At 40.4% G+C, this 26,043-nt stretch overlaps 1 long non-coding RNA gene across 2 annotated transcripts in view; it reads right to left on the bottom strand.

Moving 5' to 3' along the window:
* Positions 1 to 26,043, bottom strand: part of LOC149915635 (uncharacterized) — a 157,780-nt gene that overhangs the window by 6,234 nt on the left and 125,503 nt on the right. The window contains exon 3 of one of the 2 annotated variants that reach the window (XR_016471870.1): positions 4,394 to 7,126. The exons of the other annotated variant lie outside the window; for it this stretch is intronic. This is a non-coding gene — a long non-coding RNA (uncharacterized LOC149915635). Of the gene's footprint in view, positions 1 to 4,393; positions 7,127 to 26,043 lie in introns of those variants that run through there. 2 annotated transcript variants of the gene reach the window in all.

The raw sequence follows: 26,043 nt of genomic DNA, 5'->3' as shown, positions 1-26,043 counted from the left end.
GCCCTTGTCAGGCACTTAGGGACAATGTTGGAAAACTATCAAAATTGCAGAATCTCATCATTCTCAAAACAACTGGCATCTTCCTGGGGACTCTGCCTCCCTAAGATAGATCACTCCTGCAGGAGGCCTCTGAGATGAAATGCCATTGCAAGTTTTTATTGCCTGCTTTAAGCTTGAATTTCACAGAACTCTTTCTGTTCGGTTGTATCCCACCTGCTGGTATATTTTTGTTCCTAATCATAAGGAAACTTGCAGCACATTAACCTTCCAGAGGGAGAGTACTTCATCTTTCAGCATTGCATCAGCAATAAAACTTGTGTCTTACATAACTTCTCCATCAAAAAGAACTAAAAGCAGTGGTATGGATTTTAAAAGGTGGAATAATTGCAGCAGAGCCATTATTGTCACCGTCACGAGACATTTGTAGCGATAAAAGTCACTCAAATGGGGAGTGCTAATTGATTAATTATAATTAAATAAAACTAGTGCCATTCCCTGAAATACTCACACTATCGCACAGACTGCTCATCCGCCTTTGTCCTCAAAACCTATGGGCTCACAGCATGCTGCAGTGCTGCAATCAGATTTAGCCACAGCTATCGGGGTAACCTTGCTCTGATCTGCTCCCTACGATCCAACAGCGAACCAGCAGCACAGGCAGCCCTGGCAGAGCTCAGCAGCCGCCCTGTGCCCCAACTGCATCCCGCAGCAACTGAAGGTTACTGCAGCAGTTTTACAACCGAAGCCCATTAAGCAGCTGAGGCGATTCAGCATTTTTATTCAATGCAGCATTTATCTGACTTTTTTTTTTTTTTTTTTTTCCCCCGTTCATTTTCAGGGTTTCATTGTTCGGTGTTTTTTCCCCCCCGGTTGTTTTTGTGCCTGCAGTTCTTCCCTGTGGTTTGGGAGGAGGTGGGAAGCGCTGAGCCCGGGGTTCCCCCGCTGTGCTGTCTGCCCGGCTGCCTATTTATAGCCCTTCTCTCACTGATCTGCAGAGATGTCAGAGTTTTGCAACTATGTGTTGGGGACTGAATCTTGCAGTGTTTACTGCCAGACAAAATTCAAGTGAGTCAGTGAGATTTTTGCCTCCTTAGGTCTAGAGATGAAAATAAATCAAGCCTAAAATTCTTTTTATTAAGTTCTAGGACACTTCTGTTTCATTCCTGTCAGAAGCATATTTTCAGAAGCAAACGCCGTTCTCCTGCTGTGTAAGAGCAGTCACTAATCCCATGTCTGTGAGTTTAGGGGACATGAGCCACAGGGTTTGCAACTGCAGATGGTAACTGCATGTCCCCTTCCATACTGCTAAACAAAGAGGAGAAGCTGAAGGTGACTGGCATTTAAAACTATAATTCTGTATTATCCACACCTCCCACTGTAAATATCATATCCATAATCGGAGAGTTTATTTTCCTTAGCCTTACTTTAATATTATTCAAATCCAAAGGAATCTGCAGTTTTAAATAACTGGGAGGACAAGTTGTGCTTTCCGAGAAAGGGAGTTGGTACTCCTGCTTGAACAGATGTTAAGAATGTTTCTGAGTGTGCTAGACTCATTTACGAGTCTTTTTCACACATTTGAATCTTGGGGACATCAGCAGTTTGTTCAATATTTTCAGCCTCCTTCCTAAATGCCACATTGGGAAAATGAGAGGAGAAAAAAACGGAAAGAGAAAAAAGAAAAAAGGAAAAAAACCCACTGAGCTCAACTTCCATCAGTGAGATAGCGTAAGCAAGAATCACAGCCAAACAATGAAGGCAAGGAAGGCACGGCCAGATTGTTTGGATGATAGAATCAGGCTGGAAAAATAGCACAAGATGATAATTTTAACATCCAGTTGAAGCTAGTCAGCTTCCGGACTCCTGACACCTTGGGCAAATCTGCAAACCATGGGGTTCTCCCATATAAGAGAGAGCTGAACTGGCTGTCCCAGTGATAGCAGGTCTGCCTTTGGGGCCTCTGCAGCCATGGCACAAAAAAGCATCGTAAGAAAGCAGCTCTTTGGAGCTCTGATTTCTCCTAGCATTATTTGGCGGTCTTTGGAGATGCTCTGAGTTACCGGGCTGGAAGGGAAAGTATCCTTTCCTACCAGGTTTGTATAGTGCCCAGAAGCACAGGGCTCAGCTGTGTCTGGCGCAATGGCTGCTTCAAGGAAATAACTGATGACAGTGCACCAGTTGTGAAACGAATGGACGATCGCTTCTGGCAGATAATGAAGCTCAGCCACTTCAGACTCACCAATGCACATTGATAGGCATATCTCTTGAAGGAGCTAAAAAAGCAAAAGATTTTCCTCTTGTTAAAAATAAAGGAAGTTAAAGAGACTCTGGTTTTGCTGGGCTTATTGTCTTTCCTCTTCTGCTTTTGCTGATGCAAGTAGATAGACTTGTAAAGAAGGTTTAATATTAGCAGTTGTTATGGAATTCCTCACCAGATTACTATAGATCCCTAAAGACTAGCTGCACTTTGTTATTTCCATTTGCATTATCAGCTGAGTAGACCACAAGGCATCAGCACTATCAAAGCTCTGTGCTCACTTTGAACAGTTCTCTGTTCAAAGGGAATCAAAAAACCTTGTTACTCTGCCTAGGCAGCTATTGGCCTAACGTACAATTTTGGAAGTCACTTCACTTTTCCTTGCTTTCTTTTCTCATCTTTGGTGCATCTTTTTTTCTAGATGCTAAGTTCTGTGGGGCAAGTATCATTTCTCCACTCATGTCCTTACAGAAGTGACGGTTCCAGTTTACTTCTGCATTGAGTTAAGCAATTATTCATACTTCTAACCAAGCATCTTGCTTTCCTCTCATTCTGACAAACTATTAACCAGCAGTCTATTCTGGCATTGCTAGTCCCTGCAGTGACTCTGATGCTCACAATCAAAGGGATGCTATCAGACAATCCAGTCTCCCTCCATGTCAGAATACAACCCCAGTTTTATTTGTGTGTGACTTCCTGTTTTCAGATGGAAGCACTTCACACAAAAAAAAACTTCAGCAAATATTTTAGTCTAGGTAGGAGCTTTCTTGTTCCTGGTGATTTTCCATCAAGCTTGGAAGGCCATCCCCTGAGTGCTGTGTTATCAGTGACAATGCAGACAGAGCAGTTGTGGATAATGGGGCCAATTTTGCTCTCAGGCAACCCCGGTGACTTCATCGTCTGGTTTATCTGATGATAGGGTATAAGCTGGTAGGATGACTCATCAAGAAAAAGAAATAGGAGGAAAAAAAAAAAAAAAAAAGCAAAGGCAGCCAAGCAAAGACACAAGGCTGTCTCCTAAGGATAATTTTAATGGCAAAGACAGGGAACAAGCTTCAAAATGCAGTAAGGGAAGCAGAAGCCTCTGCAGTGTGGGTTCAGCTCAGAGCTGTGACACAGAGCTTGGTGCCTGGGGGCTTTTTGGTTGTTAGCAGTTGGGGGGTGGGTTGGTTTTTTTTTTATTATTATTTCTTTTCTTTCTGCCCACCCCACTCCACCCCCCAACAGCCAGTTAATCCTCTTTCCTCTGAGCTTACAGACCTGGAAAAGAGAGCTAAAGTTAGCATATATAAAGAGAAAAGAGGGCTAACTTGGAGCAGGAGCAGCTCTTCATAATCACTGCATATGGCAGATAAAAGTTTTTTAAAATGTTGCCTCAGTGTATAAGGAGTTTGTTATACTATTACTTCACTCTCAGAAACACAGAAAACCCTATACAAGGTCAGGATCCCTTATGCAATGCACTGGACAAGCCCCTGCTGAGAAAGAGCCCTGGTTCTTATAGCATTAAATAGATACATCAATCAAAGACAGGAATAAAATGGCTGACAGCCAAATTAGATGAGTGAGAGATTTAAATTCCCAGTGCTCCGAGTCTCCTGCCCTAAGCACTTGGTTCCAGTCCCTCTCCTTCTGCAGAGCTACAAGGCAACCTGGTGGCAGGAGGAGCCCTCTGGGCACTTCTCTGCCTGGCTCTGAAAATCAGATGTCTTTGACCAGAGCAGGCTGGAAGACTTCTGGTGACTAAAATCAGAAAACTTAGGGAGAAAAGTTGCATTATTTGTCCCTGTGACTGGGAGAAGTTTTGCAAGTCTGAGGTTTTCTCAGCTCATCCCACTGCATCTGATTACTCAGTTCATGAAGATTAGGAGGGAATTTGAGTAAAGGACTTAAAAATTACACTGGGAAAAGAAAAAAATCAGACCAATTAAGGGACAGCTGAGCCAACACCACAAGAAAACAAAACAAAACAAAGACTTGTGGGATTTTGGAATGGTACTAATCAATTCTTCAGTTTATGAAAAATGTTTCCAAGCTAAAAAATCATCAAGTCACCTCAAACCCACTTAAAATGTTTATGGTATCATTATAAAATTCTCAAGCTAAAGAATTTTAATGGGGTTAGAGATCAGAACATAGAAAAAAGTGTTCAGATATCAACAGTGGAACATACACATGTAGTGGGTAAAGCCTTGTCTCAAAGTTGAGGAGTCGTGCTCCTATGTACGAGATGTTTGAGAACATACTGAGGATGTTCTGGAGTTATTTAGCTGATGTCCTGATCGTTGTTTGAAGTCAGTAATAACAAGCCATATGTTGCCTTTTTCTGAAGAAATATTATTTATTAATTCTGTCAGAGTTATGAACTCTCAGGCAAAAAAGCACATAAAATGTTCCTATGCTATTTGGGTAAATTCTGCTTTACTTTAGAGGTCAGGTAATACTCTTTACTATGAAACTATTTGATACGTCTCCAGACTTTGTTCCCTTTATGTACCAGTAGCAGATAAACAAATCCTCACTGATTTAACTTGAATAGAGATTTGCCTCCACAGAATCCTGCTCAAAAAGGAGACAAAAATATCTGCAAAATATCCTCGTCTCCTGCCAAACCAAACCCTGCTGGTGGCTGTTAATGGTGTATCTCTGCTGCTGGAACCAAGACTCCAGCTGTTACTATCTTGGCTATTGAGTGCAGACAGGAATCATTCTGTAGGAAGAGGATTTGTTATCATAACAGCTGAGAACACAAGCACCTGAGTTTGGTTCAGCAGCACTGCCATCTTAAACTGGAAGGTCGTATTCAAAACTTGGGACATAAATGAGCAATAGCCCACCTATACAGATCTTTCTGTCTCCTTCCTAACCAGCAATTCACATTGAGAAAGGACTGAGTTAAAGGGTTTTATATATTTAATCTCACCTCAAGAAAACAGCATTCTAGTACAGTTAACTAAATTCAATTTGAAGATCTTCGCCTTCATAAAGAGGAAAAGAGCAGAAAAAAAAAATTTCTAAAAAAAAGGAGCACTTTGCTATAATCCCTCTCTAATTAACAAGAACACCTACTATTTGAGAAATCTCACATGCCCAAATTAATGATCCATGTGGGACAGAGACCCAGTGTTCTCAATGCTGTGTGAGACAACGCTGAACAAATAATAATAGTTATTAGTAAGCCTTATGCACCATTGCACTTTGTAATACTGCCTAGAAATGAAAGCGACAAGATGGTATGGTAAGCAAAGCTGTTCCCAGGCTATTGCCCTCTTCAATAGGATCCCCAAAATACAGAAATCTCAAACAAAACCTTATTTTGGGGATGTTCCATATTTGTTCTTTGCAAAATTAATTTCAAATTGGTTTCAGATAAGTAACCCAACATAAATCTTGTCCATACAGCACACAGTGCGCAAAGCAGGATTGCATCAGCTTTCATAACTCAAATGCCTCTTCATTCTGAATCTTCAGAGGCAAAGATGGTGAGAGAAAATAGGGGAACTGCAGCTTCGTTCACTGGCTATTCACTGATTACATTATAGCCCTCATGCTATTTTAACATACATAAGTTGCTTTCACTAAGATTGTACGTAATGTACATCATGGTATAACCAACATAGCAGGAGTTTGAGAAACACTCATAATGAAAACTGAGGATGAGAAGTTAGAACTGGGAATTCGTGGACTCGTCGTGCTCTCCAATCTGGTGACTACTGCAAGTGGTTGATTCTTCACAGGGAAAAATTTGTTTGCAACACTTAGGCCAGAGCCCTCTGGAAGAAGGTTCAAAAGAATTCAGGAGGGAGAAACTCCTTCCTCCCTTCCAGATGGAAAACAGTGGCTGTCAATAACACAACTACACTTTAGATGAAGGAACTGGAACATAAAGTCCACCATGTTGGGAACACTGCTCTGCTGGTCAGCTGCTTAAAGATTCCTGGTTTGTGGACACTGAAAAATAAGCCACCACTGTAAAGTCAGTTTGTAGGTCCACATGAGCTCAGTATTTCCAAATACTTTTTATCCCTCTTGTTTGTAGTAGAAAAATAATTGCAGAACTGCCCTTTAATTAGAAGCTTTGAAGCTCCTGAAAGTTAAATTCGCGATGTAGTAAAATATGCAGTGCAAGAAAGCAAAGCTTTACTGCTGCCCCTCCAAAAGAGGATAAAAAAATGATGTGCTTAACACCATTTTGCCAGTGGAAAATCAAGACACAGATTAAGTAATCTGGTAAACCAAAGACTGGGCTTTAAGGCAATGACCTTCTTAGTCCTCCTCGAGTATCTGAGGCAGGTGATTGTTCTACGCTAAGGTTTCTCCCAAAGTGCCAGTCTAATTAGGTTTGCTTCTCTCTACCAAACGGAAAGTCCACCTCAGAAACGAATTTGAAATTTTTCTATAGGTAGAACATCATGGAGTATAGGAATTATTATGGCAGCAGGTACTGACACACACAACTCTTAGTTATTTACAGGACAGCAAAGACATTTTACTCTTCCTTTTTGAGAAAATGAAAATCCTCTCAAAGCACTCTGGATGCATCAGAACCAAACACATCTATTCTATCAGCTCAGGTTTGCTGAGCTGTCAGGTAGCTTTTAACAGAAAGCAGATTGTGGCTCTGTTGTTGTGAAATCTGTATCAACTACACGTAAAACCATCAGGCCCATTCAGTGATTTAGCTTCCAACGGTGAACGTCGTAGCTGGTTCCCAGTATCAGGATGCTGCAGTCAGCTGTTTGACGCCCCGTGTGCAGACGTGGCTGGACAGGCAGCAGAGGGGCAACAATTGGGTGCAGGCTCAGCGCGGTGCGAGGGATCGGAGTGACACCGTGGCAGCCACAGAGAGATGGGGTGGGACACATCGCACTGCAGAGTGACAGTGATGGTAACGAGCGGTGAGTGCCAGTGGTGGAGATGGAAATCCAAACAGCCAGGCACTTGGCAGCTCGCAGTAGCAGGGTGCAGATTAGCGTCAAGGTCAAATAAACATCATAAAACATTGCTTAAGCTGTCAATTAAAGAACAAACGAGCTCATCATAATTATACAAGATAATTGTTATCTGCTGGGTGTTAATTAGATACATTTTATCAGATCTGCTGTCACTGAATGGAGAGCAAAACTGGTCAACATTTTTTTTTTTAAATTGTGATGATTTCAAAACTAGTTTTATTCTCCCTTCAGATGAGACCAATGTCTTATTTTCCCTGATCAGGTCTTCTTGACTTTATTCCTTCTGTTAATAGGCTTTAAATTTTCAGAATGAAATTATCTTACTCTGTAACTAAGCCTACTGAAGAAAAGCATGTATGGAAAAAGATCTAAAAATAAAATTTGTAAAAGGTATTTTCACTTTAAAATAGAAATTAAAAAAAAAAAAAAAAAAAAAGACTTCTTCTTGTACAGGTTCAAAAAAAAAAAAAAAAGGGTTCAATTTTATTAATTCTGAACAAATTAAATGGAAATTTCAACCTACTCTGAATCATAAATTGGTACTAAAATGCCTCAAAGAATGAAACCAATGCAGTGCTGGTCAATTACATAAGAAAAGTACTTTCCTGAAAGGTTTCCCCTTCCATCCCATGGGCTTTGGGTAGTGCCCAGATGTGAGTGAGGAGCAGAGCATGGTCTCAGCCCTAAAGGCAAAGGCTGCAGCCGCTGCACTCACTCCTAACCGTGAGAACAAGGATGTGGAACCACCTCGGAGGGACACAAGGATGGAGTAAGGGCTAAAAAATGCAGCAATGCCAGCGGGGCAGTCCTGTTGGGAGTCTGATGAACAAAGTATCACGTGGGAACGAAAACAAAAGGAATAGAGAAGAGTTGCATAGTCGCACTCTTGCCTCCCCCTATTGGCCTTCATTACAGCAGTCCAAGCTGGCCTCCTTTCCACCCTCACAAGTCACAGTTTATCTGCCCAGGTAACAGTTACCTTCCCAGCAAGAAAAGACAAATTTCCAGTATTGGAACTGGAACAACCAACAGAAACATCTAAACTTTCATCCTCTTGGGCAGGATGCTCTCTACTTGTTCATCACCAGACAGGAGCTTCCTGGCACTGCACTGAACAACAGTGATGAGAAAGGGGGGCTTGGAGGCCAGGAGAACTACCAAACTTCCAGCTTCATTTAAATTCAGGATTTGCTCATCAAAAAGATAACTAAGATCCGCATCATAAGTTACAGAACTTGTATAATTTGTACTGGTTTTAGCACGGAAAGAAAATACCAATTTTTTTTAAATTATTTTTATTATTATTATTATTTTCTTTTGAGGAGAGCAGTGGCACAAAGGTTTACCACACGGGGCCGAAAATAGTGTGAGAAAGGAACTGACTTCAGCTTGAATAATAGTCATTAAATCAAAACACTGGAAAATGCATTCCTTGTAAGAACACAGCCACTGGAGGTTTGCCCAGTCCTAAACAAAGAGTAGCAGTTCACAGCTGTAGGGGACACACTGTGGGAATACACTGATCTAAGGTTTAAATATACAGCAAACTTGGGGATTCCAGTGACTGTGCAAAGGCATCTCAGGTTGCTTTCATTTCTGTATTCGATAATAGCATTTGTCTCCCTAAATCCATTTATCTTCCCTTTCCAAATTACTGGAAAAGTTACCTTAATAGGATTTATCCTAAAAAAAATTCCAAAATTTATGTACATAAAACTGTAAATCCACTCTGAGATTATTTCAAGCAATAGGGGGTGTTTTCATGGCAAAAACGTTGTGGCCATATTTCGAGAATACAGAGACAAAGTTCAATGTGACTCATGCGTGCAGGTAATTGATATTATTAACACAAACAGAAAATTTGAGGTCACAACTGGCAAGCAATATAAAAATCGTGTTTGTTTTCTAAGAACATTGAAAAGGGATTACAAGAAAGGCAAACTGAACAAAGACCGAGTTAAATATTTAATACATACATGTATATTTAATATTCATCTAACAATACCTCATTCATAGCTTATGCAACCTAAATGGTTCACAGGTTGAAGATATTTCCTCTTGTTTCACAAGTTAAACATTATAATACAACGTCCTTTTTTCCTTCCTTCCTATAGCACGTCTGTGTCACTGGTTAGCAATAGATACGGCTGATACTTAGGTGAAGATCTGAGACCTTTCATCTCTGAGGACTGTGGAGAACTGAGAAAAGCTGGATAAGGACTTGGAGGAGAGACTGTAAACCCTTTGAACAGCAGTTCAATCTTCATATACCAAAGCTTAAATAAAGCTGAAGGAATGATCCAAAGACTACTGAAAGCAATAAGGACCCTTCTCTCGATGGACATTAAGAGGTTTCACATCAGCAAAATGAGAAGCAAACAGACACTTAAATTAAAAAAAAAAATCATCTAGAGAGCAGAGGAAGGAAAGAAGTGACAGTCAACAAAGCCTGTTAGCTTTTCATATGCTTTAGAAGTTTGGCCTAAGTTGGAAGAATTGTTCCCTCGCACTTGGGCTTCTTGCCAAAGTAGCTTTTCAGAGAGAAATCTGAGATAAGAGAAGGCAGACATCTATCACGAGTCACCTTTATCAGTTCTAGGATGCATGCTCGCTAACAAGGCTGAACACGTTTGTTTTCACAAAAGGCCACCAAGAATGGAGCAGTCAAAGCAATGGGACTTGAGGGAGTGGCCCCAAGTTGTGCCAGGGAAGGCTCAGGTTGGATAGAAGGAAAAAGTGCTTTTCTGACAGAATGGCCAGGTGCTGGCATGGGCTGCCCTGGGAGGCTGTTGAGTCACTGTCCCTGGAGGTGTCCAAGAATCGTTTAGATGTTGTGCTGAGGGACGTGGTTTAGCAGGGAAATATTGGTGGTAGGTGGGTGGTTGATCTGGATGATCTTGGAGGTCTTTTCCAACCTTGGTGATTCTATGATTCTACATAATGCTACTCCTTGCCTGCTCTAGTAAAGAAATCTATCACATGTGACCTAAGGAGCAGAACGTGACTGTATCGCTCATTTTTCCACAAGTGTTGCATCTCTGGGAAAGAAACAGAACAGAAGTTATGCAGTATTAGAACGTACAGGAACCTGGTAAACAACAGCACTTCAACTATGAAAGGCAGTCAGGCACAAGCTTCTGTCCCACAGATATCAGCACAGCGAGGGAGACTGAAACTTCCAGTCTCACTGCAAAATAGAGAGTCCAGAGGATACAAATATTAGAATAGCCAAGGGCACAGCCCAGCATCCTCAACAGCAGCATTTCTCACCCTGTCTGATAAGACTGCGTCAGTACTGTCTGCACGTGCTGCCATCACTGAACTCCACGTTGGTTATTTAACAGCAATAAACAGCTCATCTCCATCCAAATCCCGTGTAACAACAAGAATCAAAGTCCCTCAAAATTAGCAGCTTGAGGAGCTTGCACTAAGGGCTCAGAAGCACACCTGCGGCCGTGCCCTGACAGACAGGAGCTGACAGGCAGAACGCTTGCCTCCCAGCACTGATCTTACATCCCAGCTCCTCGCACTCCTCGCGTGCTCGTTCCTCGCACCCACACCAGACCTTAACAATCATCCATCTGACCCAGTTTTACTGTCATATGTAGGGCAAGCGAGGGAATTTGCTTTCATATCTGGAACAATTCAGATTTTGTTTTCTTTTGTCTCCGAAGGAGGAGATATGTACCGAAGGGCATATTTTTCAGAACTGTTACTGTGCATGTCAAGCAATGCACACACCTCACTACTGCTTTCCATGATGGCAACTGAGATCCTGTTAATTCCTGTGACAGTTTGCCTGTTCCTGTCCATAACAAAAGAAAATCAAGCAAATTAAATTGATTTGATTACAAATCTCTGTTTTGATATTATGATTTCTTTCTATTGGATATTTTACAACAGGGTGCAACCTTTCATCTTAAACTGACTGGAGTTGCAAGAATAGGCTGGAAATGACTAGAATTGGAAAACTGTAATTGCAAAACAAATGGGTGTTTCAACTTCTGTTTTCCTTCTTGAGGTTAGGCAAAGCAATTTCCACCCCCTCCATGAGGAAAGGCCAGTTTGGGTACTGGAAATGTCTCTGGTAGTTCTCCCAGTGTTGGGCCAGGAGATGCTGAGGTTTATAAAAAGGAAGGAAAATACAGCTGTAATCACTGGTTTCATGAAAGGTATTGGGGAAATCAATAACAGGCGTAAGATGACATCTGAGTGCTGCATACATTCCAACAATGAAAAATTATCTATTCCATAATGATTGAAGTCTTTGCAACCTCTAAATAGTGTAAATATTGATGTATTCTGATACCTAGCATAATAGTAGCTAATTTTTCACACGTGTGTGTGACACATACTACTGGAAAATGGCACAGAATATCAAAGCCTTCCTAGACATGCTGAGGAGTGGAAATCCAAGTCTGATTTATCATCTGCTTGAATAGCTCCACTGGGCTTGGAGCACCTCTGCTGGCTTGCTGCTCCCTTTGGATTTCTCCTTATTTCTCAGTGACCGATGAACTCTCTCTACAGTGCTACACTTTGTGAAGATAAATACAGAGGGATGCTGTTACAAATTATAGAGCACCTCAAAGACAGCAGAGAGCACAGGTCCTGGTGCATCATACGCAGCACACGAGGAGGATGTACCTTGCTTTCCTAGTTAGAGAGTAAACTCATAACCGGCTTAACTTCTTCAAATAGGCAAACTAAAGTAAGGCTAATTCTTGTCTTCTGTTGCATATTAAGTTATATATACACCATCTTATTCAAACTGCAGATTAATATTTTTGTTCATTTGAAGTTTGACAAAACACCTGCCTCATAGTGTACTGATTATGATTTGATTCACATTACCGCCTTCATATTAAATCATCATTTGTGCCTATTAATGTAACCTTTAACATGATCAAAACAGTAATTAGGTAATTGCTATTATTCTTGAATGCTACTAAAAGATTTCCCCAAAAAGGTGATGACAGTGATGCACAGAAAGACTGGCTGATGAGACACTGAATAAACCAATCTCTTGGTACCTTGTTACATCAGATCTCTCTTCACTGATGGCTTCAAGTCCCCAAAAGGAATACGCAGGAAATATCACCAGAATTTTACCCACGTTATTAATATCATGATGTAATGGGATTCGTATGAATACATTCTCACAGAATCTCCGACCACACAATTTATGTTGCTGCAGTCTGATGAAAACCATGTGCCTTACATCCTAGAAAGAACACACTGCCCATTTGCTACAAAAGACACCTACTGAGTCAGTTACATATCTGGGGTTTTGTTTGTTTGGCTTTTTAACTGTAGCTTTGTCAGGCTTACAGCCTTAATTGCACATTTGTACAAAGGAGAGGAATTCAGAGCATTTTACAATAGGTATTGTTTAGTCTAGTACACTGAGTTATGCTCAAGTGGGATAAAAATCTACATTTCGTCTTTTCTATTACAGCCTCCTGAATGCTGCCAAGAACTACTTCTTGGAATAAAAAGCAACATTTCTTCTCATGGTTGCAATTGTTTTTATTCCTTTCACTAACAAATCATCTGAAAATTTCCATTTCATTTTTTTTTCCCCTATTTTTAGGAACACTGACAGAAAATTCAAGTCATGTAAATGTTTTTCCAACCTATCTCTGCATTTCCCTCATGATGTTTGCTTTGGGAATGATTTGTCTTACTGCCTCTATGACTTTTCCCCATTTCTTCATAAAAGCTACAGTTCACCAGGCATAGAATAATTTTTAAAAAGGAAAACAAAAAAAAACAGCAACAAGAAAAAAAAAAACCAATTAAAAAAAACCTTACCAACTATATGGCCAAGATAGTTGACTAAACATCATAAAACACTCAAATGTGGAGGGCTCCTGATCCAGTATTTAAGCATATATGCCAAGTGTATGCCAAACATTACAAAAGAGAGAAACTAAGAACGTTTGGTCGTGGGAAATCCAAAAGAAGCAGAAAAGGGATAAAGCATTTGAATAAAGTATTTAATATATCCAGTTCATCCAGTTCTGCTCCTTCTTCCTCATCCAGAAGAAAAGCCTATTAATGTATTCTGAATATGAAATGTCCTCTATGAAACATTTAACATATTACATTATTTTTATATTCTTATTATTTTAAAAATATTTACACTGAGAAGATGATCCCTTTCCTTCTCAATATTAGCACATGCACTGTGGAATGCAGATTTTAATCGAATCCAGTTGTAGAAAGGATAGGTCATTTTAAGTCTCAAAAGGAGATGTGGCTCAATCTGGAGGCAAAACAATATATGTGAAGTTAAAAAAAAAAAAGACTCAGATTCAGCCCTTACATTCTCCCACACCTCTGGCTGTCATTTACATAGGAGGCTGAAATAACAAATTTGTATGCTGCTACAGAACTGGGAGATATTAAAGATTAATTAGCAAATTTTCTAAATCCAATCCCCAAGACGGTATCTAAGTAAGTCAGCAGCAACTTTTGGATGATTCACTGTTCTAGAGATGGACTCTTACGTGCACAATCTGTATTTGGGTCACCACTTCCAGAAAGTACCTCTTGGACACTCAAGGCTTTGGGCTGATGTAAGTTATCCCAGTTGTGAACAAATCCAAATTTAAGCGTCAGCCACTCCGCCAGTACATCAGTACTTCAGTTCTAGTAAGTAAGGTGCATAATGGATCTTCCTCATCACAACCCAGAACTAGGATGAAACTGTCCTTCCTCTCCAACTCTTCTGCACTGATTCGGGAGTTTGGCCTTGTCCTTAGTGAGTCCTGGTTGGCCCAAAAAGAAAGGGGTGTTTTCTGAATGATACCAAATACCCTTCCCATGGGAGAGGAAAACAGAGGGGTTTCTCATCACTTGCTGGGGTGAATTATAAGAATTATAATTTTTATGTGAATGGATGGGGAATTTCTTTTTGAAGAAGACCCACTTTCTCCATTCCTCCTGAAGGAATAAAGACATGCAAGGGCATATTTCTTTGTGCTGCTGCCAAGCAGTGGATATTTATCATCATAATTAAAGAAACAAATTGCCAAAAACAAATATTATTTGCAGATGGATTCCTCTGTCTTCTGTGAAAATTCTGTTTACATTTCAAATGAGTGGAAAAATAAGATTACATATTTGAAAAAGCCCCAGGCCAGCCATCAGGAGAGATAGGGGAGCTCTGAACTTTCTCCTGTAAAACACACCTGAAAGACTTTCTAATTTCTCAGCATGTTGACATTATTTAAATTCATGTCTTCCTGAAATATAGCCAAAGCTGAAGCTCTAGCCCCCAGAAAATAAACTCTTGTTTAATAATGTGATGGGTAAACGTATCCAGGAAATGTCACAAAATAAATCTGAGATAAATTAAACAAAACTGACTTCCTTTCTTATGTCAGATGCCTCTAATTTTGGCAGCTTGGAGTAACAAAGGAAAGAAAGCAAGTATTTAGAAATGAAAATGTCTGTTTAGCATCAGTGCTGTGAAGGAAAAGGAGCATGTTTCCAAATCTGTAACAGAATATATGATATATGACCTGGGTCTTCTATACTGTACGTAAGCTTCTCATTGGTTTCAGTAGGAAGAACATTTCTTTCTTTGCAATGTTTGCTATTTCTTAGGAATTTGGGCTCAGTAAGGCTATGCTTCAGAGGATGCTGAAGGCTCTATTCCGTCCATCCTGTACAATGCTAGATAAGCTCCCACTCCTTGATTTTCAAGATGACAGTTTCCTACAAACCATCTGCTAACATAACAAAGCATCAGGATAGAAGTCTAACTGCCACCAGCAACAGATCTGTAGAATTACAGATCATAGAAGTCATTAATTAACAGTAAACATTGTTTCCTCATTGATGGCGGACACGGAGAGTTGGCAGTCAAGGCTTACATGGGCTGTTGATAAAGAACCTTATGAAATTAAAAACTAATAACGTGTGAAGACAACCACATGCATTTGGTATGAAGGAAGGGCATTTGGGGTCAAAGCAAAATAGGAAAGACAGAGACTGCAGTCCTCCTCTGTGATAAACTTCAACTCCTTACTTCATTAAGCACCTGGCCGAGCTTTTTACTTCCTTCTCAGCAGAACTGCATTCTCTTTTGCAGGGTGCTCTCCAGTGCAGGGTTACACACAGACTTTTGGGAGGGCTGAATGCCATGAGAGCACAAGAGGCAGGATCTGCAGGCTGCTACCTGAGCCTGTCACCCTCTGACCATGAATTACTCAGCTGGCTGAAATAAGGAAACAATTATCTTTGCACCTGGCTGAGTCCTTTAGATCTTGCTAAAATATAGATGACCGTATAGATGACCATCAAATATAGATGAGCCAAATAGTGATCAAGAATATTTAAGAGATTAAATATGAAATTTGCCTAAGTCTTACGAGTAGAGATTATTTACTTATTTTTAATTTGGTCAGATTCTGAATACCTTAAGGATGCCTGCTCATGTGCCATTCCAACCTTACTCATTAGGATTAGGGCTTCATTTCTCTAAAGCAGCAGATGCTGCTCTGATTACAGTCACCTGCCCTTGGGAGTAAGCCACCCTTAGCAAAATATTTTGAATAGAAGTGGAAAAATCTGTCAGAAGAAAAGATAAGCAGGAATTAAAGAACATGAAATGTTCCTTTAAACAAACCAGGGTAAAAAGAAAAGGTTCTGTTGGCCCAGTTTTGCCCCTCTAGAGACATAAAGAATACGGTTTGTATTATTCCACACGCCACTATTTCTCACTTAAAAAAAACCAACGTACATCTCTCTTTTTCTGAGCCTTCACGCTCAATGCCTCTTTGGGAGCATACAGGTAGCACTGAATGCTAAAGAGATGACACCTTCTGCAGCCCTGGACCACCAGGATGTAACTTCATCGACCCACAAGCAGCAAGATGACGAACAGTCCATCTGGCATGAGGGTGATTCTAGTAGTGCAACCACTGTGACTCAGTGGGCAGTCTACAGGTACACCATGCAGAGGTAGGCTGTGTTTAAGCAGCCATATCTAATGGGGATAATGATACAAACAGTAGAACAGCAATGGCAAATGAAAGAAGGTTATTTTCAGCAGATTATTATTTCAGTTATTTATTTAGAGGGGGAAAAAAGTTCATAGCACATAGCATCAACTTTGCCCCAAAAGAAATCACTAATATCAAATGATTTGTTCTCCCATAGAACCCTCCATCTGGCTGGGGACTCACAGAAACTAAACATTTCCACAGCAGCCTTTGAGAAAGGAAATATCATCTTCTTCACATGGATGACAAAAGCAAGGGGCAAAGAATGATATCCTCAGGATTATGCAGAATGGAACAAAGAAAAACACCCAGAACGTGCTTGTTCAGCTCTGGAAGAGTTCTTGGAAGCATGAGACAGTTCCATATATTATGATTACAGAGCATCACATGGTATAAAAGAGGGGATGGGAAAGTCTCACTGCTTCCCACAGGAAACCCCACAGTAATAAGCCTGGAGAAGGAGTATTCCCAGAAGACTTTTTCCCACATCACTTATTTGAGGGGGTGGGACTTCAAACCTCAAAATATGCAGCTTGACCTGACATACTTGTTTTTGCACAGTAAGTTTCAGACAGACAAGGCAGCTACCCACTAAAAGCATCCTACTACTGCCGTACAGTTGCAAAAATTTATTTGGAGCATTTTCTGAGCCAGCTATCTCCATACCAATCTTCCCGTGTCTTGTTACAGGAGAACTAAGGCAAGCAAGCTTTCCAAAGGAGAAAAAACCCTGAAGGTCTGATTAGTGGAAGACACTGCATGATTCCTTCCTCTGTGGGAAGAGAGGAATGCAGCCTGCCTTACGCTCCAAAAGTAGAGTCCCGAGGGCCAGGTATTCTTGAGCATTAATCCTACACTTGACACCACCTGACATCCTATTACAGTAGATCTACTGCATCTCTTTCCTCCTTGCCACCCCAGTGACATTGCTTCATAGTAATGAAGCAGCTAAGAATGAAAATGGTAGAGCTCACTTAGAATGAAAAAAGCATTGCTCACTTTTCTGCAGCTTCTGTACAGCTTTGCAGTTGCCCTAGGTAGGGAACTACCTTCTCAAAGCAACTGAAATAAGGAAATTCCTCGTTTCTTTCCTGAGTAATGATACCAATAAATGTTACACCACTATGTACTAAATCAGCATAACCCTTCATGGCTCATATGCCTTGAAAGTGTTTATTCAACTTGTTTTTAGCTGAAGAGGACTGCAGCATGCTAGTGAAAAAGAGGGGAGAAAAGGAAACAAGCACCAAAAAAGCCTGACGTACTGCCCCAAATAACTTCTGTAATCTCATAACGATGAGAAATTTCTGAAGATAATTGTTTTCTTCCATATTACTGAGAATCACAGAGGCTCCCAATAAGAGCCAGAAGCTTTGAAAGGAAGGGGTGTTTATGCGAATGCGTGAATTTAAAAGTCCAGCCAAGCACAGAACAAAAACAAGGCAACTTCAGCCTCCAGAGAAATAACCTTCAAATCACAATTTGACAAACAATATCAACAACTATCAGAAAAGCAAGCAATCCAGCTGACTGCGGGGTTTTCATTCCCTTCTCAGCAGTGTGACCTCATCACAGTCGCACTCGCACAGAATCCTATTACTGCTGCCTCAGCTGCAGAGCTGCAAGACAAAGGAAGGTTACAGACATCACTCCCTTCTGTGCCTTGCTAATCAATAGTTTTTATCTAATTTCTTTGCTTCAAGATACAGGAAAACAAGGTGCTGCATCTGAAATGAAAGGCTGGGAATAACTGAGCTTTGAGGGAATCGATAGAAAATAGAATAGCTGACAATGTCATTCACTGAAACACTATGAAAAAAGAGCTGAAGTTCCTTTAATTATCTACACGTTTGTATTTTTAACAGTGACTTAGTGTCCGCAGAAATACTGGCATTATATAAGAGCCATTCTGGTTTCAGCATTTTTGGAGCTCCTGGTTAGTCTGCGCCGTTCCCTTATATTCCTATTCTGGGTGGAAGTTTCCCTTTTGATGTCAGTTTAGGGCTCAGTATGAAGCATCTGATAGCTTGCTACACTCAAGTGGATAACTTACAACTTACAACATAGCATCTGAACCCTGGCTAGCAGGATCAGTGCAATTCAGTTGATGGGCAGTTAATGGACAATGGACATGCTTTCTTTCTCTAAAGTCCTAGGCAATTTTTAGCAACACCAAGTTGTGTGATTTCCTTAAACAGGCCAATAAGAAACATAAAAGTCCAGCAGTACTTAAACCAGAACCAAGAGAATTAAGAGATTCCCCTAACAGTAGAAGCAGTCTGCACATAGCTGACTCAGAAGAGAACAATAAATCAGAGTTAAGAGATGTAAAATGGAAGTGCCAACTTTAAGCATTCTCTGCCTCCTCCAGAGCACCAAAGGGCTTCTCTCAACTAAAGCACACAGAAAAAAGTTGATAAGGCTGCACAGCCCACTCCACTTGCCTTAGTGGCTCTCCGGAGAGTCTTTCACGCAGACTACCAACAGCAGCACAAACCCACTCCTTTCCCCCATCCCAAATTCTAACAGTGTTCCTGTGGGAAGTCATTAATTCCTTACAGCTGGTGGATCTCTGCAGTCCTGACAGGCAGCTGTGTTACTGCATCCTCCCCTGCCCCCACAAGGGTGAATTAACACTTTCCCAAAAGCCCCTTCACCAAACCAACGTGCACTGCTACACATGCTCTTGCTTTGCTCCAGTGTTTTATGTCCTGGGCAGCAGGAGGGACTTTGCAGTAGAACACATCCATCCAGACTCTGCTCTCCAGAGCCCCTCTTTGAATGCCTTACACCTAAGGGACTTCAGGGTCACAAAGACAGAACTTACCAAGCATGTACAGTTTTCCTGCTGAACGTGTGCATAAATCTGTGCAAAACTGAGGAACGGGGCACCTATCATACATCCATGCTGTTCAGGGATTCTGAACTGAGCCATTCCCATACCTGCTTCACCTAGGTTTCCTCAGTCAGTGCCTGCCATACTGCAAAATGCAGCAGCAATCTGTTCTTCGTACTAAAAACAAGGGCAGAGAAATCCCCTTTATCCAGCTGGTTAATGGTTAGCTTGGTCAGGGTACAGACAGACTTTTCTTCTTTGTTTGAAGGGACTCAAACCCGCTTTTTCAGAGACGTTCCCTGCTTAGAGGTAATGATACCACCGGGTTGTTGCAGAAAAGAAATGGTTCCCTACATCCCCCCTCACACTGTAAAGGATAGCGAGTCCTGCTTTACAGTAAGGGGAAAAAACAGAGACTGGAAAACTTACCTTCAGAAGAGTGTTTCAAGCAGCTAATCCCACATGGAGAGAGATGCAAGGCCCCAGCCCTGAGCGAGGAGCCTGAGCTACAGCTGAGTGCCCATGCCCTGGCAGCACTGCCCTTCCTGACTGCCATTCTGAGGCTCCTTGCTCAGGGCTGGGCATCCCACGAAGGGGGCAGGCATGGAGAGCTCACTGTTTTGGCATCCATAGAAGACTTTGGGCCTGGGTCTGATGTTGCTTGTTGCTCCCTTTTAAGCTGATGCTGCTTGTAGAAGAGCATCTTCTTAAAGCTTACGCTGAAGAAATTGTGAAATCGAGGGAATGCGGAATTTATGTCACAAAAAGCAGCTCTTGCATACAAACTGTAACTGCTCCACAGCTGAGACTTCTCAGCCAGAGTAAAACATTGTTTTTCAGTAAACTATGAGATTTAATTTTTGTATAATTACGTATAATTAATATGGTTAGCATATAGCATCTACAACCTCCTAGAAATGCAGTGCAAGCGCCAGCTACTTCAAGATGCTACTTCACTGCAGCTTGCAATCCTGTTTTGGAATGCTGTGAGTTTGCTCTAGAAGGGATTGCTTTAATTTAAGATTTTAACTGTAACAGCCTATGAAACTCATTGAGAATAACAGGCGTGCTTCTGTTTAATGGATAAACCATTTTTTTCTGAACTGAACTTTTATAAACCTGCCACTAGCCAGGATTTTAAATAAAAATACCCATTTAATATAACGGAATGCTACTCACGTGTTAAACAGTAATCAGTTTTCTTACTCTTTCTTTCTTTTTCTGTGGGCCATATAACTGCTTGCAATACTGGTAACTGGACAGTGTAAAGCACAGGACTGAGGACAGCTGGACAACCACTAACAAGTCCAAAGCTGAGGTGCAGCAAAGGCAAGAACTGCTCTGCAGTGTACATCTGTGCACTTGCTCGACTGATGCTTTAATGTTAACCTGGCACAAAGATCAGCTGCTTACCCAGGGAAAACTACCAACACAAGCAATTCTTGTTTTCCAGACTAATAGTAAATTGAATTTAATTTTGGTAAAGTTTCAGATTAAAAAAAAAAATAATTAAAAAAAAAGGAGACATTTTTCAAAATGTCAAAACATTTCATGTTGACATTTTTAATGTGAAATGTTTGTCTCAGAAATGCCAAAAAAGAATCATTTTGACATTTTCCTAATTGAAAGATTTTGCAAATTGGCATTTTTCATTCAAAAGTTCAGGTAATATTTTTTTTAAAATCACCTTCTTAATTGAAAGCTAAATAGCTCAAAAATGAAATGAAATACTTCATTTCAGGTCAAATAAAATATTTCCCACTGATCAAATGCAGCTTTAGCATTTCTCTGAAAAGTTCAGTTTTGGTTGAACTCTCAACAGTTTTTATCTTGGTTTTTATTTATTAAAAGAAAGGGAGGGAGGGAGAGAAGTCTTGTATGAATTTAGAATTGATGCTTAATAGATTTCTTGTTCTGTTTTTTCTTAGGTTCATAAATGGGTTCTTGTATCTTAATAAATGTTTGTGCATCATCTGAGCAATGTTAGATAGCAAAGTGCTTTTTACTCCACGTCAAACATGAGATAAAACATTTAACTTAAGCTTCTTTAGCTGATGGATTTTATTCTGCATTTGCCACAGTCTAAATTTTTTGTTAAAGTTTATTCACCACCAGAGGGTTCAATTCACACATACATCTGCGACTTGGTTTTGGTTGAGGAATGGTCTCCATTTTATATTTATGAAGCTATATTAACACTTGGGAGAGAAGCCTATTTTTCCTGAAATAACATCAGCCAAACAAAGTTACAAGCTATAAATCTGGAGATGGATTAGATTAATTAATAAATGAGCTGGGCCAATGCATTGTTTCATTCCTTAATGGTGAAATCTCAGGCTACAGAAGGTTAGAAATCCAGTGAAATGTTTCGTGCCCAGTGCCTGATTTATTTTTTGCTAGGTTGAGTTCAGAGCTGGCTAAAGCAATCTGAGAGCTGCGAGTTGGTTTCATGGAGATATTGCCCTCTATGGAGAGTGGATCGAGTTGCAGATGCTTGAAAATGGTCAGTCCTCACATCTAGACTTCAAAGAGGGCCCAGGGTGGGGGACCAGGATAAGAGCCAGGAAATAAGAAAGAGGGCAGACATCCTGAACTGCCAGAGAAGTATCACAATAAACTACCAAATATGACTTTATGAGTATCTAAGTGGATGAAGAAGATAAGTATGAAATTTAACCTGACCCAGAAATTGTCAACATCAAAGGAAGAGCTCCTAACTTTTCCTCCCTTTGCTGCACTTCTACTGATTATTTTATATTTGGTCAATCTCTTACTGATGTAGGAAGTCTGCTCCAGATAAGGAAAAATATTGACATTAGTAACATAATTGTTTCATATGATATCTCAAGACTAGATGGGGAAAACATAGTTTTGGTCTTTAAAATGGATGAAATACTGGTCGTAGTATCTTCCATGGGTAGTAATGATCAGTGGTTCACTGGAAGGATATGTGGGGTACAATGCTTCATCTTTTACCAGACAATATTTTCACTACAGATTTTTGTGATAGAATGCAGCATGCACACGTTCAATTTACTGATGAGAACACAGCAGAAAACATCGTGTGCATTGGATAAAGAAGTGAAAGAATGAATGAAAGAATGAATGAAAGAATCAGTGCAGTAAGGAGACATACAAGGCTTTACAGTTAGGGAAGAACAGCTAGTTGCCCAGAGCACACTGTAGAGACCAGACAAGAATCTAGACATTACTACAGATTACAGGCTGAGAAAAATCCAATAACATCATATGAATTTTTGGAAAGTGGCATTACTTCCAGAACATGTGAAGCCATCTTTCCAGTCAACTGGTCCCTCCCAAGACCTTGCCTTGAGCCCTGTGTGTTCAGCACAGTACGTCCAAAAGGCTGCAGACCACTGGGAGAGAATCCAAAGGAGTGCTATGAAAGTATGAGAAATTCAAGTACATAAGGAAATCTTGATGGAACATAAGTTGCTTAGGGTAGAGAGGAAGAGATGGGAGGAAGACATGAGAGCACTCCACACAAAGGTGAATCTGCAGGAGATAAAATATTCTTCATTTTTAGCTGGACAAGAAATAAAGGAAATTAAATGGCAGAAAGGAATGTACATGAACACAAACTATTATTAATTAATTACCATTATTAATTTATTCATACTACGCAGTGTGTCTGCCAACATGCTGCATAACACTGCCAGGCTGCGGGCACTTACGGTTAGTTACTAATAAAGTCCACCCCAGAGACCAATCTGGACATCAGCCAGCTGCTGTAGTCTTTCTTTTATTTTAAGTAGCTTTACTTTCTCAGACCTATGAATGAAAGCATTCTACACGGCTGATGTTGAACTAGTTGTTTCATGTCCCTTTACTTATTTACTGACGGAAAAGAAGAGACATGACAGCTGTTTTGGTTCTGTTGTTTGGGTGCAACTTGGCCAAGAGAAGCAGTACAACAGGGCTCATGATTTGGGCTCTTCTGAAGCAGTAGAGCAGTGACAGCTCTTTTCAATTGCAACTTGATTGATTATAGCTAGCAGATATTCATTATCATTAATAGAGTATCTCAATAGAACATATTTGGACTCAAGAAGTCAAGGGGTTAAGATCCTACATGGTGTAATAGAGAACTATGGAGTTAGATGGATGACTCAAACATTAGACAGGATCAACATCTATAAAGAATATCTATTCCCTACACTGTTTCTTAGCATCTTTTTCCTAAGCACCATTCCATTTAGAAACATGATATGCAGAGTAGGAACACTTGCAGTCTGGTCTTTTTTTCTGTTAAAAGAAAGAATTTAGCAGCAATTAAACTCTGATTTTTAACAATTATTTCATTTTAAACAAAACTTAGGAATTCAAAAAGGCTCATTATAATTTTCTACATGAAACAACCCCCTGTTCTGTTTGAAGGCAGTTTTTTATTTGTTTCAAATGCACGTTTTACAGCCCTAAGCAGAACATCAAAATGACGTTCTCTAAAGAACTGAAAGCTTGAAAAATTTCATGTGAGTGAAAATTAAAAAAAAAAAAACAATTTCAAAATATCACAGAATTTCATTTCATTCATTTCCCATCCAAGTATTGCCAGGAAACTAACAGCATTGGATTTCCACCATCTCTAAAAATATTGGAGAAAACTCCGTGGTTGTGATTCATTAAGGCAATACCCACATAGCTGTGGGTAGGTCTTGTCTCACCTAGTCTGAGACATCTACAGTGTTGAAATCCCTGTCTGAGCTAGTCATCACAGCCTCCTTTAATGTCAACATGCTTGTGTGATGCATTATTTTATGGTAGGCATCTTAAATAGGCCACATGCATCCTATTTCTCTCTATCGGCAGTGAAGGGAATCTAGTTCAGGTGATGACTTTGCCTCGTTTATGTCTTATGCTAAGCATTCATATTTCTATATAAATGAAACAGTGATAACATTAGGAGTCAGACACAAAAGGTAACACTCAGCATAGGTTAAGACAAGCACCATGAAGTCTACAGGAGGTGTAATTCACTGAAGACTGGATTCTCTTCACCACCTACTAAATGGGACCTGGACTACCTTCTCCAGGGCACTTGCTTGGCCATCTGCTTTCTTTTACGTTGTGTTGGCTTTTCATTTGTTGCTAAAGGCAGGGATATGTAGGTGACTTTGATAGTTTTGCTTTCTGTAGCCCCAAGGGTTTCAGCACGAAATGAGATTTCATTTCGACACTGAAAAGACAGAAAATGTGTAAAAAATTGTAGTGATGTTCTCAAGGTTGTTGGATTAACTTCCTTTTGCTGTCACTGACAATGATTTATCCTGGTTGTTTAAATTCTGCTGGTAACTATTATGCAGTGAGGGCAATTATGCTCTCACGGTGTCGAAACAGAATTTTCCAAAGCCAAGCAGGAATTTCCTGCTTTTTCTTGGTGCTCTTTGGATTACGTTTCTAGAAACATGCAAAGGGAAATAAAATCTTCTTGACATCTTCATGTAGGTCATTCACTTTTTCACCATAATTCTCTGATGCAATACTGTAAGCTCCTTAAGAATCACAATTGACAGAAATCAGCTAATGTATATGAAGTAGTATCTTCACTCAGTAGATGGAAACACTTGGATGCACTGCTTGCATTCTTCCAACTCAACCTCATTTACCCAATTTCAGTCTTCTGGCTTTCCAAGCAATTTCTCTGACTTTAGAAGCTGGTAACATAAAATATGTGAAACGAATACTTAGAATGTACAAACGAACCATTTCAAATGAAATGAAGAGAATTTCTTTTCTTCTTTTCTCACGTGATGGATGGTGCTGGATAAAGCAAAAGCCACAGTGAACCGATCTACAAAAATATACCATAAGGATGTAATGGAGGAAAGAATATGGTCAGTGCTGGAGTGCTGAAAGCCATGAGTTAGCAGTGGAGCAGCCAGTGGTTCCACATAGCGGGATTCAGTACAGATGTGGTTATTGTGCTGCAGATGTGTGCTGGCTCAGATGGAGCCAGATTGGCCACAGCTCCTCCTGAAATACAGTCAATCCACCCCCACAATGAAGACTGATTAATTTGAGGCCTACACTCCATACTCATCATTATCATCATCATCATCAACAACGACAACAACAAGAAGTTAAAAAATCCCTCTAAAGCCTTTTGATGGTTTTATTGTCCAGAGTCTCAGAGGAGCTACTGACAGAAAAACTCACCATTAAAGTATTGATGTGATACAGAGGAGAATGATTAAAACTTCATCAAAATAATTCAAAACAGCTTTCTTTTTTAAAAAAAGCTTATGAACTGAAGGTTTTTTTTAACATCTCATTCTTCTTATCTTTGTACCACTGCTCTCACGGACTACAGTGGCAAATGACAATTGCCCTCTTCAGAAAAACAGACCCCATTCTCCAATGACCAGTACTTAATTAACTCTGGCATGTGCATAGAATCTGAGGGACAGGTCAGAGCTTGTGCACTATAAAGGCACAGGCCAAAATGACAAACATGCTCCAAAAAATAGGTAAGTACTGGAAGGCTTCTCTGCTGAGGTATTTATCTTCAGTTCAAGTCAAATGGTTTATCCACGTCTCAAAGGCTATTTATTTGATGTGTGTTGTTCCACTTCATGTTCACTGTGGGAGCTGTCAGTGCCTAAGAAAATCAGCTCCTAACTACAGAACAGTTCTGGGACTCTCATTCCTGATTCCCAGTAAGATAACAGAACCCTGTCCTTCTTTGGCTGTGGTTCTTGTTTGCAGCACAGTCCCTGTAAGTGCAAAGACAGTCTGGCTCACCTCCAGTTGTGCCCTTTCCTGTAAGATTAAGCTGGTGAAGAATCCATCTACCAAGAAGACAAGCAGTGTTTTCTCCTCCTCCTGCCTTGCTCTTCCATTCACAGATCAGGTCAGGAGTTGATTCAGTGAAGACATCCAAGAGGGCACAGGAGTGGAGAAAAAGGGAGGAAATCTTTGCCAAGAGAAAGGGGAAAATGTGGCAAACCAGCCCAATTACAG

Source organism: Phasianus colchicus, chromosome 17, assembly GCF_987193195.1.
Source record: "Phasianus colchicus chromosome 17, bPhaCol1.hap1.1, whole genome shotgun sequence".
Lineage (NCBI taxonomy): Eukaryota > Metazoa > Chordata > Aves > Galliformes > Phasianidae > Phasianus > Phasianus colchicus.
Note: the sequence above shows the minus strand (reverse complement) of the source record. Positions and strands in the feature narration are given on the sequence as shown.